At 48.9% G+C, this 17,445-nt stretch overlaps 1 long non-coding RNA gene and 1 other non-coding gene across 2 annotated transcripts; both read right to left on the bottom strand.

The window, feature by feature from the left end:
* Positions 1–1,713: 1,713 nt before the first annotated feature.
* Positions 1,714–16,231, bottom strand: LOC122458439. Its single transcript, XR_006278488.1, has 4 exons — positions 16,221–16,231; positions 13,059–13,069; positions 10,182–10,188; positions 1,714–1,880 (listed from the first exon to the last, which is right to left on the bottom strand). It is a non-coding gene; the product is annotated as an uncharacterized LOC122458439 (long non-coding RNA).
* On the bottom strand, positions 12,722–12,804 carry TRNAL-CAA. Its single transcript has one exon. It is a non-coding gene; the product is annotated as a tRNA-Leu (tRNA).
* Positions 16,232–17,445: the final 1,214 nt, after the last annotated feature.

The raw sequence follows: 17,445 nt of genomic DNA, 5'->3' as shown, positions 1-17,445 counted from the left end.
AATACCCTCCTAACCCCCCCAAGGCAAGCTCCCGGACCATGAAGCTGGAGAAGACACCTCTGGTGAGTGTTCCTTTGTAAATATAATACAATATATAATATAATATAATATAATATAATATAATATAATATAATATAAAAAAGCAAGCGTGTTTAATGATTAATTTGCCCTGAAGACTTAGGATGCATTCACGGCCAGTATAGCTACTGGAAAAGTCTGTTAATGTGCCTGGGAATGGAGCAGAAATCCTCCAGGGACATCTCCATGAAGTTCTCCTGGAGGTTCTCTAAAAGCCTTTTCAGAAGGTTTCTGGGGAGGGCAGCCTTATTCCGTCCTCCATGGTAGGACACTTTACCATGCCAAGCCAGTAACAAGTAGTCTGGAATCATTGCAGAACAAAGCATTGCAGTGAATGGGCCCGGGCTTTGGTGGCATTCAAGCAACATACATTCTTTATCTCTCTGTGTTAGCCTCGGGAGAGTGATATTATTCATGGTCACCTGCTTGAAATACGGGAAATTTGTTTAAGGGGACATTCAGAGGTGCCCGTTCCTGCTGGGCTGTTTGCCTTTGGCTGAAAAGAAATCATCCCCGCTGTTAGCCAGGCAGTGAGGGGAGGCCTGTTCATGCTGAGCTGTTCGCGTTTGGCTGACAGAGATCTTCCCTGATACTAGCCACGTGGTGGGGGGAGGGGTGAAGCTATCATCCCAGAGAATTGGGTGTGAGGGGGTTTGGGTTGTGCGGCACATTCACCCTAAAACCGCAGCCCCTCCTTTTAAATGGCCAACCCAACAGGCTTTGGTTGGTATAGGAAAGGAGGGTGCTGCTGTTTGAAACCATGCCCACATGTTATGAAGGTTGAAGAAGCCGAAACCCTTTGGCTTACCCTGACTGCCTGCAAGCCGAATTCTGTTGCCCAGCCGAGCGTGTGTAATGTCTCACACCAAACTGGCAAGCACTCAATATAAGAGGCAAAATACAACCTTATACCAAAAGCACATATGCTATGTAATGTAAATCGCTTGATTCAGTAAGAAATAGTCTTCCCTTTGTTCTCTAAAATGTATCTTTTTAAATACTACTCTCTCTTTTTTTCCTCCCACATCTGCAAATATTTCTACACTCCCCCTATCATCTCCGTCCCAGAGGCTAGTACAGATTAGAAGGCACGAAAACCCGCACTCGCAATGACATGTTCTCAGAGCTCATGCAGTCCTCCAGCACTGAAAAAGCTCAGCAGAATGCATGGAGGCAAACAATGGCAGAGTCCAGGAAAGCATTAAATGAACGTGATGAGAGGAGGGAGGAGCACAATGAGAGGAGGTAGGATGCAATGCTGAGGCTAATGGGGGAGCAAACTGACATGCTCAAGCATCTGGTGGTGCTGCAGGAAAGGCAGCAGGAGCACGGACCACCACTGCAGCCCCTGTATAACCGCCTGCCCTCCTCCCCAAGTTCCATATCCTCCTCACCCAGACACCCAAGAACGCGGGGGAGAGGCTATGGGCACCCAGCCACTCCACCCCAGAGGATTGCCCAAGCAACAGAAGGCTGGCATTCAATAAGTTTTGAACTGTAGTGTGGCCTTGTCCTTCCCTCCTCCCCTCATCCACCACCCCACTTGGTGCTTCCCTCCTCACCCACCCACCCCCAGGCTACCTTGCAAGTTTTCCCCCTCTTTGTGTGATAAATTAATAAAGAATGCATGATTTCGAAACAATAATGATTTTATTTCCTCTGAAAGCGGTGATCGAAGCGGGGAGGTTGGTTGGCTTATAGGAAAGTAGAGTCAATCAAGGGGGCGGTTTTCATCAAGGAGAAACAAACAGAACTGTTACACTGTAGCCTGGCCAGTCATGAAACTGGTTTTCAAAGTTTCTCTTTGAAAAAGAGAAACACTGGGAATCATCCCAGACCTGCAACACTATGCGGTCCCACCAGTCTGTGCTTGTTTCCTGGGCCCAGAATTGGCGTTCCACAGCAGGAACCTGCCCCATTACCACCATGATGTCCAAATTGCCAGGGCCTGAGCTTTGAGAGAGGTCTGTGTCCATGTCCTCATCACTATCGTGATTGCACTGTCGTCGCCTCCTCGCCTGCTTTTGCAGGTTCTGCACATACTGCAGAATAATGCACAAGGTGTTTACAATGCTCACAGCAGCGGTGAGCTGAGCGAGCGCCATGCTTGCTGTGGTATGGCGTCTGCAGGAAAGCAGTAGAGCAGAGTTGCAGCAGAAGTGGGGGATGACGACGGATGCCATGAGAATAGATATTTATATAGAACAACAAGAGGACTTGCGAGGTGGATTCATGGCACCATGAGAGCAGGAGAGGAGAGTTGCAGCAGAAGCGGTGGATGATGACGGTTAGCAGTTCTACTGCACCATTTGCTGACAGCAGCACCCAGGACACAACAGCAGCAGTGACGGTGAGCTGAGCTGAGCGGGCTCCATGCTTGCCAGGGTATGGCGTCTGCACAGAAAAAATGTGCGAAACGATTGTCTGCCAGTGCTTTCACGGAGGGAGGGGTGACTGATGACATGTACCCAAAACCACCCACGACAATGTTTTTGCCCCATCAGGCATTTGGAGCTTAACCTAGAATTCCAATGGGAGGCGGAGACTGTGGGAACTGTGGGATAGCTACCCACAGTGCACCGCTCCGTAAGTCAATGCTAGCCATGGTAGTGAGGACACACTCCGCCGACTTAATGTGCTTAGTGGGGATATATGCAATCGACTGTATAAAATCGATTTCTAAAAATCAACTTCTATAAAATCAACATAATTTCATAGCACAGACATACCCTTAGTGACCTACCCTATACAGTTCTAGGCAGATACAAGCTGTTTCATTCTATACTTATTGAAGCTAAGGAAACATCACACCCAGGTACTTAGCTAATGGTTAAATCAGAGAACATCTGCAAACCCAGCATCCTACAGACTTCAAACATCACTGGCAAACACAGCCAATCCCACAGGATAGCTCTGTAGTTTGTCATTCTGAAGCACATTCCTTCAGATTATGTAGAATATTGATGACAATTTGCATGAAATGCTATAAAAAAAGAGCCATCCCATATATTCCCTGCAATGCCACACTGTGTAAAGCCAGTAGAAAAATGAGGCACCTTCTTGTGGTACCATTCACATAACAGATGGCTTGTGAACCTGTCCACAAGTCTGTTAGGACTTGTAAACTTTCTGCACTAGATATTTATATGTTTGGGCTGTCCCCCAAAGCTGACACCAGAGGGGATACTGCTCCCCGCCAGCAGAAGCTACGGCGGAAGGCTTAATAGTTGAGCTGCGGGAGACCAAGAAAAGCTTGATAGTGAGCTTCTGGAGGCTAACTTGTGGCCCTTGGAGATGCAGGTCCCGGGATCCCATCCTCCCAACTGGTGGGAGCATAGGCAGTCCCCCAAGCTCTGACCACTGCTATGAGCACAGGAGCAGGAGCACTCTTCCATGGGACCAGCGGAACTCTACGCCTTTCCTTTGAATTAGGAGAGTTTTCCCAAATTCCGACCCAGAGGGTCCAGTTTCACCTCCCCTGGACTCCAAGCTGCTGGCCAGGCACTCCGCAGCTAGCCAAACACATCCAAAGAGACAACTTCCTAAGCAAGTGCAGCATTTTCTGAACCCTGTTGAGTCGCAATTAGCTGGGTAGTTATCCAAAGCAAGAGCACCGGAGCACACCCAAGGCTTTTTGGGTGTAGTGGCTGGGTAAATGTTATCTGCCTACCAAAAGGGCTGAGTGGTTAAGGTGTTGGATTCAAGTTCTAAGGGGTGTGATGGTGGGTTTTTGGTTTGGTGTTTTGGTAGAAGGGGGGAGAAGCAGGAGGCAGGCAGGTTAAAGGAAAGCAGCAGCTGTTTGAAGGTTTCTACCAACTAGTCAAAAGGAAGCAGCAAAGGCCAGCCAGAAGCAGGATTCAAATGGGTAGATGGCCAGGCCCCTAGAGGTCAAGACATTAACCGCTCAGCCATCCTGGCCAGCAGTGAGGAGAAGCTTCTAAACTCCAGGAGAAAAGCCTTGGACGTCCTCCAGCCCTCTCACTCTGGACCATTCCACATCGGCCCAGACTCTGCGGCCATCATCCGATGCGTTAGGTCATGCCACAATCTTGTGACAGAAAGCTTGCACTTCTGCAGGGCGGGAGAGCCAAAAGGAGAAACAGCACCAAGCTAGAGCTTGCAAAGCAGCACACTGGCCACAGTGAGATTCCGAGCCATGCAGACACGTGCCTAGTGGAACGTGAGCCCAACGCCTTCACTGCTCGGACATCCCGGGGCTCCCCGAAGGCTCTTGCAAGGAAACAAGAAGATGTTGGGACGTCTCCGAGGATCCAGCTCTGTTTGGGCTGGCATCCATCCGCAGATGATTCTGACAGGGGCAGTTTCACCGAGGTGGGTGGACTTGGGCCTGGCTCCGTAGCTCAGGGTATAGCGCACTGGTCTCATGAACCAGGGTTGGTGAGTTTAAATCTTGCTGGAGCATTGCTGCAGGGGCAGATTTTAAGACTCATTTGCCTTGTCCAGTGGTGAGTAGTTCAAGTAGCTTAGCAAAGAGCTAAAAGACAGCCACTGAGAGGTCCCAGGTGGGGAGAGTGGCACCTTACCAGAAGTGAAGATCAAACCCACACAGACACATGTCCATTGGAACTTAAGTCCAACGCCTTAACCTCTTGGCCATTCTCGTGAGTGCCCAAAGGCTGGCCCAGCGGAAGAAGGACTTCTTGGGACGCGGTCAAGGTTCCTTCCCCACTCTGAACTCTAGATTTGGGGACCTGCATGAAAGACCCCTAAGCTTATTCTTACCAGCTTAGGTTAAAAGCTGCCAACACCAAAGTGTTACACAAAGAACAGGGGAATTGCCCACTTGGAAACGTCCCCCCCTCCGAAAATATCCCCCCCTTTCCTGGGAAGGCTTGATAAAAATCCTCACCAATTTCCATAGGTGAACACAGACCCAAACCCTTGGATCTTAAGAACAATGAAAAAGCAACCAGGTTCTTAAAAGAAGAATTTTAATTTAAAGAAAAAGTAAAAGAATCACCTCTGTAAAATCAGGATGGTAAATACCTTACCGGGTTATCAGATTCAAAACATAGAGAATCCATCTAGGCAAAACCTTAAGTTACAAAAAGACACAAAAACAGGAATATACATTCCATTCAGCACAGCTATTTTATCAGCCATTTAAACAAAACAGAATCTAACGCATATCTAATGCTTACTAACTCTTTACAGGAGTTCTGATCTGCATTCCCGGCAAAAACATCAAACAGACAGAGCCTTTGTTTCCCCCCTCCAGCTTTGAAAGTATCTTGTCTCTTCATTGGTCATTTTGGTCAGGTGCCAGCGAGGTTATCTTAGCTTCTTAACCCTTTACAGGTGAAAGGGTTTTTCCTCTGGCCAGGAGGGATTTAAAGGTGGTTAGCCTTCCCTTTATATTTATGACATGCCCCCCAAATCACAGATAGGATGAAACGCTGGCTGTGATTTCTTCCTGGATCTCTAGGGGAAAAAAGAGTTAATAAGACACATGCACCTCTAAATAGACTACCAAGTATATAAAGACTAACAATATTTTCCACATCTCAAGACGATTTTAACCAGTTGATTCTGGGAAACTTTCATGGGAGAGTGTATCAGCCACATTGTTAGAAGCTCCTGAGATGTGTTGTATGTCAAAATCAAAATCGTGGAGAGCTAAACTCCACTGAATAAGTTTTTTGTTATTTTCCGTGGTGGTATGAAGCCACTGTAGCACAGCTTGGTCAGTTTGCAGGTGGAAACGCCATCCCCAAACGTATGGGTATAGCTGTTCCAGAGCGTAGACAATGGCATAACATTCTTTTTCACTGACTGACCAGTTGCTTTCCCTCTCAGACAGCTTCTTGCTAAAAAACACTACAGGATGGAATTCTTGATCCGGTCCTTCCTGCATTAAAACTGTTCCCACACCATGCTCAGATGCATTTGTGGTTACTAGGAACAGTTTGTCAAAGTCTGGGGCCCTTAGCACAGGGTCAGACGTGAGTGTCGCTTTAAACTGGTTAAAGGCCTTCTGATACTCTTCGGTCCGCTGAACAGCATTTGGCTGTTTCTTTTTGATTAGGTCTGTAAGTGGGGCAGTGATTTGGCTGTATCACAGAACAAATCGCCTGTAATATGTGGCCAAGCCTAAGAAGGATTGAACCTGTTTCTTTGACTTTGGGAAAGGCCACTTTTGGATAGCATCCACTTTGGCCTGTAGGGGGTTGATAGTTCCTTGACCCACCTGGTGTCCAAGGTAAGTCACTCTGTTTAGGCCTATTTGGCACTTCTTAGCCTTAACAGTTAGTCCTGCCTCCCTTCTGCGCTTGAAGACTTTTTGTAGATGTTTCAGGTGTTCTGCCCAGGAATCCGAAAACATGGCCACATCGTCAAGGTAGGCGACTGCATATTCTCCCAATCCCGCTAGGAGACCATCTACAAGTCTTTGGAAGGTGGCGGGTGCATTCCACAGCCCAAAAGGGAGTACATTAAATTCATACAGCCCAACATGTGTGATGAAGGCTGACCTTTCCTTGGCGGATTCATCTAGCAGTACCTGCCAGTACCCCTTGTTAAGTTCAAGGTAGAGATGAACTAGGCCCGTCCCACTTTCTCTAATAGTTCTCCTGTGCTTGGTATTGGATAGTTGTCTGGGTGAATCACAGCATTTAGCTTTCGGTAGTCCATGCAAAAACGTATCTCCCCATCTGGTTTGGGAACTAGAACCACTGGAGATGCCCATGCACTGCCAGAGGGGAGGATTACCCCCATCTGTAGCATATCCTGGATCTCCTGTTCTATAGCAGTTTTAGCTTGAGGAGACACCCGGTAAGGTTGGGCTTTAATTGGGTGAGCATTACCTGTGTCAATGGAGTGGTATGCCCGTTCGGTCAGTCCTGGGGTGGCTGAGAATGTCGACACGTAGCTAGTGCACAGCTCCTTGCTCTGCTGTCACTGCTTACACCCAGGGGTCATGGAGAGGTTCACCTCTTCCACACCACCATCGCTTTTCCCTTCGTAGTAGACACCTTCAGGCCACTCAGCGACATCTCCTACCTGGGTTGTAAACTGACAAACCTTTAATTCTTTGGAATAAAGGGGCTTTAGAGAATTAATATGGTACACCTTAGGCTTTCGGTTGGAGGTGGGGAATGCTATGAAATAATTAACATCTCCCAGGTGCTCTTGGACCGTGAATGGCCCTTCCCACAATGCTTCCATTTTATGGGCCTGGATCACCTTTAAGACATGACCTGGTCCCCTACTTTGAAGGAACGCTCTCTAGCATGTTTATCATACCAGGCTTTTTACTCTTTTTGAGCATCCTTTAGGTTTTCTTTAGCAAGGGCTAAAGAGGTTCGGAGGGTGTTTTGTAGGTTGATTACAAAGTCCAGAATGTTAGTTCCTGGAGAAGGTGTAAACCCCTCCCATTGCTGCTTCACCAACTGTAATGGCCCCTTAACCTCGTGGCCATATACAAGTTCAAATGGTGAAAACCCTAAACTGGGATGTGGTACAGCTCTGTAGGCAAAAAGCAACTGCTGCAACACTAGGTCCCAATCATTGGAGTGCTCATTTATGAATTTACGTATCATGGCCCCCAAAGTTCCATTAAACTTCTCTACCATGCCATTTGTTTGATGACGGTAAGGAGTGGCAACCAAGTGATTTGCCCCATGAGCTTCCCAAAGGCTTTCCATAGTTCCTGCGTCTGTGAGGATGTCGGAGGGCCAACCTACCCTGACAAAAATGTCTGCTAGTGCCTGGTGCACACTTTTAGCCCTGGTGTTGCTTAGAGCTACTGCTTCTGGCCATCGGGTGGCAAAATCCATGAAAGTCAGTATGTACTGCTTTCTTCTGGGTGTCTTTTTTGGAAAAGGACCCAGAATATCCACAGCTACTCGCTGAAATGGAACTTCAATGATGGGGAGTGGCTGGAGAGAGGCTTTGACCTGGTCTTGGGGTTTTCCCACTCTTTGGCATACCTCACAAGATCGGACATAGGTAGAAACATCCTTGCCCATTCCCTCCCAGTGGAATGACCTCCCCAAACGGTCTTTGTCCTGTTCACCCCAGCATGGCCACTAGGATGATCGTGGGCTAAGCTCAAGAGCTTTACCCGGTACTTAGTTGGAATTACCAACTGTCTCTGAGGATGCCAGTCTTCCTGGTGTCCACCAGAAAGAGTTTCCTTGTATAAAAGTCCTCTTTCTACAACAAACCTGGATCGATTAGAAGAGCTGAGAGGTGGTGGATTGCTCCGTGCTGCCGTCCAAGCTCTCTGAAGGCTTTCATCTGCTTCCTGTTCGGTCTGGAACTGTTCCCTTGATGCTGGAGACATCGGTTCCTCATTGGATTGTGGACCTAGGCTTGGTCCCTCTGGAAGCGATGTAGGGGATGGAGCTGTTTCCATTGACTGTGAACCACTCTCCGCTGGTGCACCATGTTGGGGTTCAAGCTACGGCTGAGGCTTTTGTGTAGGGTTATCTGTTGCTGCTGGTGCAGGTTCGGTGGGGCTCTCTGGTGTTGGGGTTATAAGTACTGGATTCAGTGCTGGCAATGGTTCAGGTGCTGGTTGTTCCACCGGTTCTGGTTCTGGGGCTGGATTCACTACTGCTGTTGCTGACATTGGCATGGGGTCTGGTTCCATTACCTCTGACCAGGTCCTGGTAGAAGTTTCTGGAACAGAGCTAGGCGTGACAGCTTGCTTAGCCTGGCTGCGGGTGACCATTCCCACCCTCTTGGCTAGCTTCACATAATTGGCCAAGTCTTCCCCTAGCAACATGGGGATGGGATAATCATCATAGACTGCAAAAGTCCACGTTCCTAACCGGCCCTTGTACTGGACAGGCAACTTGGCTGCAGGCAAATTGAAAGAGTTGGACTTGAAGGATTGATTTGTCACTTGGATCTCTGGGTTGATTAAATTTGGGTCCACTAAGGAAGCATGACACTTGCTCTCTGGTGTCCCTCCATGCAGTGACCTTCTTCCCGCGCACACTCACAGTTTTCCTCCACTCTGAGGGTATCTGGGAGGTATCTGGGGCCTCTGGTGTGATTCCGGTGCAATGAACTGTAATCTGTTGGGGTTCTTGGGGCAGTTGGCCTTTACATGCCCCATCTCGTTACATTTAAAACATCGTCCAGCTGATGGGTCACTGGGGCGAGGTGGGTTGCTGGAGAATGGTGTGGCAGGACAATAAGGTGGCTGGAGGGTTCCTTGGGGTATAGTTGGGGCCTTCGGCTGTCCCCGGTAATAGGGTGAGGTCGGAGGTTGTCCCTTCTGGTATCCACTCCAACTGCAACCAGTTTTTTTCTTTTCTGCCACCTCCATCCATTTGGCTCCAATCTCCCCCACCTCTATTACAGTTTTGGGCTTCCCACCTAGGATGTATCTTTCTATTGCCTCAGGAACACCCTCTAAGAACTGCTCCATTTGCATTAGGAAGGGCAAATCTTCTGGAGATTTAACACTTGCTCCTGATATCCGGGCATCCCAATGTTTCACAATGTGGTAGGCATGTCGGGTAAATGATACGTCTGGTTTCCACCTTAGGGCTCTGAACCACCGACGGGAATGCTCAGGTCTTAGCTCCATTCTGACTCTTGCCTTGATTTTAAACAGTTCATATTTGTTCATGTGTTCCTCAGGCATTTTAGCCGCCACCTCAGCTAAGGGTCCACTGAGCTGCGGCCTCAGCTCTACCATGTATTGGTCTGTAGAGATGCTGTACCCAAGGCAGGCCCTTTCGAAGTTTTCTAAGAAGGCCTTGGTATCATTGCTTGCCTTGTAGGTGGGGAACTTCCTGGGATGTGAAGCGGTACCTGGAAAAGGATTGCTATTCTGCTGAGCCTTTGCCTTCTCCATCTCTAGTGCATGCTTCCTCTCTTTTTCCTTCTCCGCCTCAGCATGCTTCCTCTCCTCAGTATGCTTTCTCTTTTTTTCCTTTTCCTCCATTTCTTTTTCCTTTGCCTCCATAGCTCCTGTGGGCAACCTCTTTGGCTGTTTCTGCCTTGGTTTCTGTCATGTTTGCCTCTCTGTTTTTAACTAACTTTACACCCGAGAGTTAGAAATAAAACAAACAAACCTACAAACAAAAAAAACTTGGCTGGTCAAAAAAAATAGGTTGTGCTGTAACCTGATACCTATGTTCTCTTCAGCCTAGAGAAAAATCCTTTAAAAAAAAAACCTAACACCTCTGTCTCCAGACAAATAGACAGAAAAACCCTCTAGTTGCTCTTAGCTAAAAAACCCTACCTCTTCAGGTCTGTGAAGAACTCGTGAATTTCCCTGCAGGAGGTTAACTACCCTGCCTTTAGGTAGAGAAAACTCCAGATCACAAAAGCAAGCTCCCTTTTGTTATGCTTGTTGCTTTGTCCCCTTTTACAAAACCCTTTAAAATCTTTTAAAATCCTTCTGTGCTTCTCGTTCAAAAAAAAAATCTCAAAATGATTTCAAATTAATCCCACCGCTCTGCCACCATATCAAGGTTCCTTCCCCACTCTGAACTCTAGGATACAGATGTGGGGACCTGCATGAAAGACCCCTTAAGCTTATTCTTACCAGCTTAGGTTAAAAGCTGTCACCACCAAAGTGTTACACAAAGAACAGGGGAAATACCCACTTGGAAACGTCTCCCCCACAAAATATCCCCCCAAGCACTATACCCCCTTTCCTGGGGAAGGCTTGATAAAAATCCTCACCAATTTCCATAGGTGAACACAGACCCAAACCCTTGGATCTTAAGAACAATGAAAAAGCAACAAGGTTCTTAAAAGAAGAATTTTAATTAAAGAAAAAGTAAAAGAATCACCTCTTTAAAATCAGGATGGTAAATACCTTACCAGGTAATCAGATTCAAAACATAGAGAATCCGTCTAGGCTAAACCTTAAGTTACAAAAAGACACAAAAACAGGAATATACATTCCATTCAGCACAATTTATTTTATCAGCCATTTAAAAAAAACAGAATCTAACGCATATCTAACTAGATTGCTTACTAACTCTTTACAGGAGTTCTGACCTGCATTCCTGGCAAAAACATCACACTGACAGAGCCTTTGTTTCCCCCCTCTCCACCTTTGAAAGTATCTTGTCTCTTCATTGGTCATTTTGGTCAGGTGCCAGCGAGGTTATCTTAGCTTCTTAACCCTTTACAGGTGAAAGGGTTTTTCCTCTGGCCAGGAGGGATTTAAAGGTGGTTAGCCTTCCCTTTATATTTATGACAGACACCGTCAATGCGCCCGCTGCAATGAGTTTGTGACCATGGCAGGAGCAGCATCCCTTAGGTAGGCATGGTCAGAGAGGGGAGGCACTCTGGACCTGACTCCATAGCTCAGGGGTTAGCACATTGGTCTTGTAAACCAGGGGTTATGAGTTCAACTCTCACTGGGGCTTAGGTAGCAGTTTTTGGCTGGGCCTGTTTGTTCCCCAGTAGTGAGGTGTGTGACATTGCACTCCATATGTTTATGGAAATATGCTTATGAGTGTGAATATAATGTAACTAAAATATGCTTTATGCAAAAGGTCTCTTGTAAGGTATCATTACAAAGCTTATAATCTACTGAGTGTTTTTATCCTATTTGTATGAATGTATCGTTCTTGAATCTGAAGCTAGAAATATGAAGTATTATTTTAAAGTCCTATTGTAATTATGCAAAGTGTGGGCCATTAATGGTGGTTTAGAATCTTGATGGCTCCCATTGACCAGGAGAACTGGTTGTCAATGGCTCTGTGTACTTGTAAGCTTTCCTGGATACATGGGTGCCAGCCAATGAGTAATGAAGTCTCACAGGACATGTGAACATGTCACATAATACTGGAATCCATCTTAAACCTGGTGCTCTTCCATTTAGAAGGAAGAGTGGAAACCCAGAGAGAGACAAAGGATTCCTGCCTTGTGCCAAAGATATAAAAGTGGGTGGAACGGAACAAAGGGGGCAGCAGTCATGAGAAAACCCCTAGTGACCACCTGAGCTGGAACTGACAAGAACTGTACCGGGGGAAAGGATTGGGCCCAGACTAAGAAGGAGGCTTGCCTCTGAAAGAAGTTTACTGGAACATCTCTGAGGGTGAGATTTACCTGGAAACATTTTCTTAAATGTATTAGGCTTAGACTTGCATGTTTTCTTTTATTTTGCTTGGTAACTTACTGCGTTCTGTCTGTTGTTACTTGAAACCACTTAGATCCTACTTTTTATACTTAATAAAACCACTTTTCTTTATTATTAAACCCAGAGTAAGCAATTAGTACCTGGGGGAGCAAACAGCTGTGCATATCTTCTGCCAGTGTTATAGAGGGCGGACAATTTATGAGTTTACCCTGCGTAAGCTGTATACAGAGTAAAACGGGTTTATTTGGGGTTTGGATCCCATTGGGAACTGGGTGTCTGGATGCTGGAGGTAGGAAACTGGCTGAGCAGTTTTGATTAAAGTCTGCAGCTTTGGGGGCGTGGGTCAGATCCTGGATCTGTGTGGCAGCAGAGTAGCGTCTCTGGCTCAACAAGAGTTCTGGGGTCCAGTCCCCAGGGGGTCCCTGTGACTGAACCCATCACAAGGTGCTTGGCTTTTCTTAGGGGAGGGGCACAGCAAGGCAGGATGCCAGAGGGCTTTGTTAAAGAGAAGCAGCAGCCTGAATTTTTGTACCCGTCGGTCAAAGGGCAGCAGCAACAAGGGCCTATCAGAAGCGGGACTCGAACCCACGCAGGCTCATGCCTACTGGGACTTGAGTCCAACGCCTTAACCACTCAGCCATTCTGGTAAGTGGGTAACTCTAGCCCATGTGCTACACTCAAAAAGTCTTGGGTGTGCTCTGGCGCTTTTGCTTTGGATAACTACCCAGCTAACTGCATCTCAACGGAGTTCAGAAAATGCTGTGCTTGCTTAGGAAGTTGCCTCTCTTGGTGCGCTTGGCTAGCTGCGGAGTGCCCGGCCGGCGGCTTGGAGTCCAGGGGAGGTGAAACTGGACCCCCCGGGTCAGAATTTGGGAAAAATCTCCTAATCCAAAGCAAAGACATAGAGTGCCACTGGTAGTGTAAGCATGCTCCTGCTCCTGTGCTCATAGCAGTGTTCCAGGCTTGGGGGACTGCCTATGACCAACTAGTTGAGAAGATGGGGTCCCGGGACCTGCATCTCCAAGGGCCACAAGTTAGCCTCCAGAAGCCGACTCTCGAGCCTCTCTTGGTCTCCCGCAGCTCGACTATTAAGCCTTCTACCATGCCTTCTCTTGGTGGGGAGCAGAATCCCCACTGGCATCTCTTTGGGGGACAGCCCAGCTGGAAAGAATTGGGGCCACCAGGTCAACCCATTGGACATAATGGACCTGGTTCTCCCAACCTCAAGCCTGCACTGAGGGTACCTTGGGCCTCCCGCTGAGAGGTTGCCCGGAGAAGAGCTATTGGGAAAAGGGAGAGAGTCTTGGATCAAGGGCCCGCTTTCCATAGGTGGCAGCAAGGCTGCTGCTCTGCTACACACAAAACCTTGAGCCAGGTCTTCTATGAAGGCTTTAGAGCCAACTTCACCACGAACATGAGGTGCACTCCGGGTGAGTGGTGGCTCCCTTCTGGCCATGCTCTGGATCTCCGCACCTGGCCCAGCCCTGTGCGTGGTGGTGCAGCACCCGGCCTTGCTCCATGGCAGTGTACTTGGAAGGTAGGGGTCCTGAGGTTGAGGGGGCCTAGGCAAATCATACACCTCAGGGCATTCTGCACCAAAGAATTAAAAATTCTGTGCACAATATTTTAAAATTTTCAAATTTTATTTGTGAAATAAATGTGGAGTCTCCAGCATGGCATTGCGGAGCTCAGGCCACTAGCCGCGCAGAGGAGGGAGATCACTGTGCAGATTTCCCCGTCCCCCGGACACGGAGTTAGCGGTAAGGCTGCACCCAAGTCTGACACAATGCCAGGATTGGGCCTGGGCCAGAAACACCCAAGGGCCTTGCCCTATGTGCCAGTTGCACCAGGTGTCAGGAGGCAGGCTCATCAAGGCAGGCTCCAAGTGTGGAGCGATCCAGGTGTGGGCTGTGAGGCTTCTGTGTAGGGCAATCTGGGTGCGGGCAGCTCTGTGGGGGATCCAGATGCAGGGGGTGTCCAGCTGCAAAGGGGCTTGTTGGGAGGGGTGGAGGGTTCTGGGTGCAATGGTTATGGGACTTCAGGGGAGTCCAGGTGAGGGTGCTTGGGCTCAGCAGGGGGGGGTCTGGATATAGGGTGGGGCTAGAGCTCAGCAGGGGTGTCTGAGTGAGGGAGGCTCAATGTGTGGTTGAGATGCTGCGGGAGTGTGGTCAGTGGGTGGGGATCCAGTGCAGCTGGTTGGGGCTCGTGGGGGTGAGGATCTGGGTGCAGGGGGCTCGTTGGGGTGGTCCAGATTCAGGGGGAGTGGAGCTTTTCAGAGGAGGGTTTTGCGGGCAGGGGGGTGAGGCTCAGCAGGAGGGTCCAAATGGGGTTGGGTAGATGGGGGAGCAGCTCCCTGTACAGGGATCCCTCTGTGACGAAGCGGGACTCTTCTTAATGTTTCTGAATATTGTGGGAGTGCCTCAGTTTCCCCTATGCAGTTCTTAAGTATGCAGGTGGTGGGATAAGGGTGTACGATCATTGCAGAGCCCTAGAGGGCAGGTGTGAGCAGGGGTCTGGACACAAAGAATGGCCAACACCCTGTTTCCTGGCAACTGATGGCCTGGCCCTTTTCCCCTGCAAGGTGAGAGCTAAAGGTGTTGGAGAACTAAGGAATCAGGTGACCTCCTGGTCCTGGAAAGGGACAAAGCCCAGAGGAAGAGGGGCTGGAGAGAGTTTCAGTTTGGGGACAAGGAGTGAAGTGCAGACTTGGTTGTCTGGCTCACTGCCCCCACAAAATGGACCTAGCTGAGGGGTCCTGTTCTGTGCACCTATAAGCTCTGTTTTCGACCATGTTCCTGTCGTCTAATAAACCTTCTGTTTTACTGGTTGGCTGAGAGTAATGTCCAACTACAAAGTTGGGGTGCAGGACCCTCTGGCTTCCCCAGGACCCCGCCTGAATGGACTCGCTGTGGGAAGCGCACGGAGGGACAGAGGATGCTGAATGCTCCGAGGTCAGACCCAGAAAGGTGGAAGTTGTGTGAGCTGTGTGTCCTGCAGACAGTCTGCTCACAGAAAGGAGACTTCCCCAGAGTCCTGACTGGCTTTGTTGGGAGCAGTTCCAGAGCATCGCCCAGGGACTCTGTGACACCCTCTCCCTGCAGCTGAAGAGCAACGCATGCAGGTAGCGGGGAGGGGTGGGGTAGGGTGAGAATGGAGTTTGCAGAGCTTTCTGCAGCTGGGGAAGAAATCTGGGGTTGGGTCTGACCCAGCCCCGGATGCCATGCTCCACCCCCCTCCCAAAAGGGGTTGGGAGATCCGGGCCCATTAGGTGCAATGGGTTGACCTGGTGGCCCCAATTCTTCCCAGCCGGGCTGTTCCCCAAAGTGGATGCCAGTGGGGATGCTGCTCCCCACCAGGGGAAGCTATGGCGGAAGGCTTAATAATGGAGCTGCAGGAGACCAACAGAAGCTCGATAGCTGACCTCTGGAAGCTCCTACCCTGCGCTGGGCTCAGCTGCTCATCCTGGCTGGGCTTCCCCTGCACGGCATCCGCAGATGAGTCAGACCCACCCCCAGATTTCTCCCCCAGCTGCAGGAAGCTCTGCAAACACCCCCTACTTTCCCCCCACACACATCCCTCCCCCGCTTCCTGCACCTGTGTCCGGGTGGGCGGGGGGAGCTGCAAAGTGATCTCCCACCTCTGTGCAGCTAGTGGCCTGTGCTCCCCAATGCCATGCTGGAGCCTCCACATTTATTTGACAAATAAAATTTGCAGAATTTTAAAATATTGTGCACAGAATTTTTAATTTTTTTGGTGCAGAATGCCCTGAGGTGTATGATTTGCCTAGGCCCCCCCCCACCTTCCAAGTCCACTGCTGTGGAGGAAGGCCGGGTAATGCACTGCTAAGCACAGGGCTGGTGCGGAGAGCCTTGGTGTCGGGAGCAGAGACGTGGCCAGAAGGGAGCCGCCACTCACCCGGAGCGCACCTCATGTTCGTGGTGAAGCTGGCTCTAAAGCCTTCGTAGAAGACCTGGCTCAAGGTTTTGTGCGTAGCAGAGCAGCAGCCTCGCTGCCACCTATGGAAAGCGGGCCCTTGACCCAAGACTGACTCCCTTTCCCCAACAGCTCTGCTCTGGGCGGACCTTCAGCGGAATGGTCAAGGTGTCCTCAGCGCAGGTGTGATGAATGAAGTCAGGGGGGAGCTCCCTTTGATGGACACCCAGCCAGCCAGTTAGCTGTAAAATCCCTCTTGATAGCTGTTCTCTGCTTGCTTTACCTGTCCATCCTGGGGTGGCTGAAAACATGGGCATGAAACTGGTGCACAGCTTCTGGATTTGTTGCCGCTGCTTACGCCCAAGGATCATGGAGAGGCTCACCTCTTCCACGCCACTCCTGCTTTTCCCATCTTAGTAGACTCCTTCAGGCCACTCAGCGTTGTCTCTTTCTTGGACTGTAAACTGGAGAACCTTGATTTCTCGGGAATAAAAGGGGTTTTAGAGAATTAACATGGTACACTTTACGTATACTGAAGGCAAATGAAAAATTCCCCAGTCACTATGACAAATCTCCTGAGTTTGGGAGTCTGAATCCTGATGGGTTTCAGAGAAGCAGCCGTGTTAGTCTGTATCCGCAAAAAGAAAAGGAGTATTTGTGGCACCTTAGAGACTAACAAATTTATTTGAGCGTAAACTTTTGTGGGCTAAAGCTCATTTCATCGAATGCATGCAGTGAAAAATGCAGTAGGACGATTTTATATATACAGAGAACATGAAACAATAGGTGTTACCATGCACACTATAAGGAGTGTGATCAGTTAAGGTGAGCTATTACCAGCAGAAGAGGAAAAAAAAAACCTTTTGTAGTGATAATCAAGATGGGCCATTTCCAACAGTTGATAAGAATGTGTGAGGAACAGTAGGGGGGAAAAATAAACATGGGGAAATAGTTTTACTTTGTGTGATGACACATCCGCTCCTAGTCTTTATTCAAGCCTAATTTAATGGTGTTTAGTTTGCAAATTAATGCCAATTCAGCAGTCTGTCGTTGGAGTCGGTTTTTTCGTTGTAATAGTGCGACTCTTAGCTCTGTAAATCGAGCGACCAGAGAGACTGAAGTGTTCTCCAACTGGTTTTTGAATGTTATAATTCTTGACGTCTGATTTGTGTCCATTCCTTCTTTTCCGTAGAGACTTTGCGTGAGGGTTGCACGCTGCGGGTTAGCAAGGCTGAGCTTCTGCACTTCGAGCACCACAGCGTAGCCAGGCACGAGCTCCGTGATTACAGGGGGGGGTGCCCAGGAGCTACAGCGGCCATGTTTACACTAGGGGCGCTGGGGGCGACGGCTCCCAG

This window comes from Dermochelys coriacea, chromosome 2 (assembly GCF_009764565.3).
Source record: "Dermochelys coriacea isolate rDerCor1 chromosome 2, rDerCor1.pri.v4, whole genome shotgun sequence".
NCBI classification, from domain to species: domain Eukaryota; kingdom Metazoa; phylum Chordata; order Testudines; family Dermochelyidae; genus Dermochelys; species Dermochelys coriacea.
This window is presented reverse-complemented; position numbering and strand designations above follow the sequence as displayed.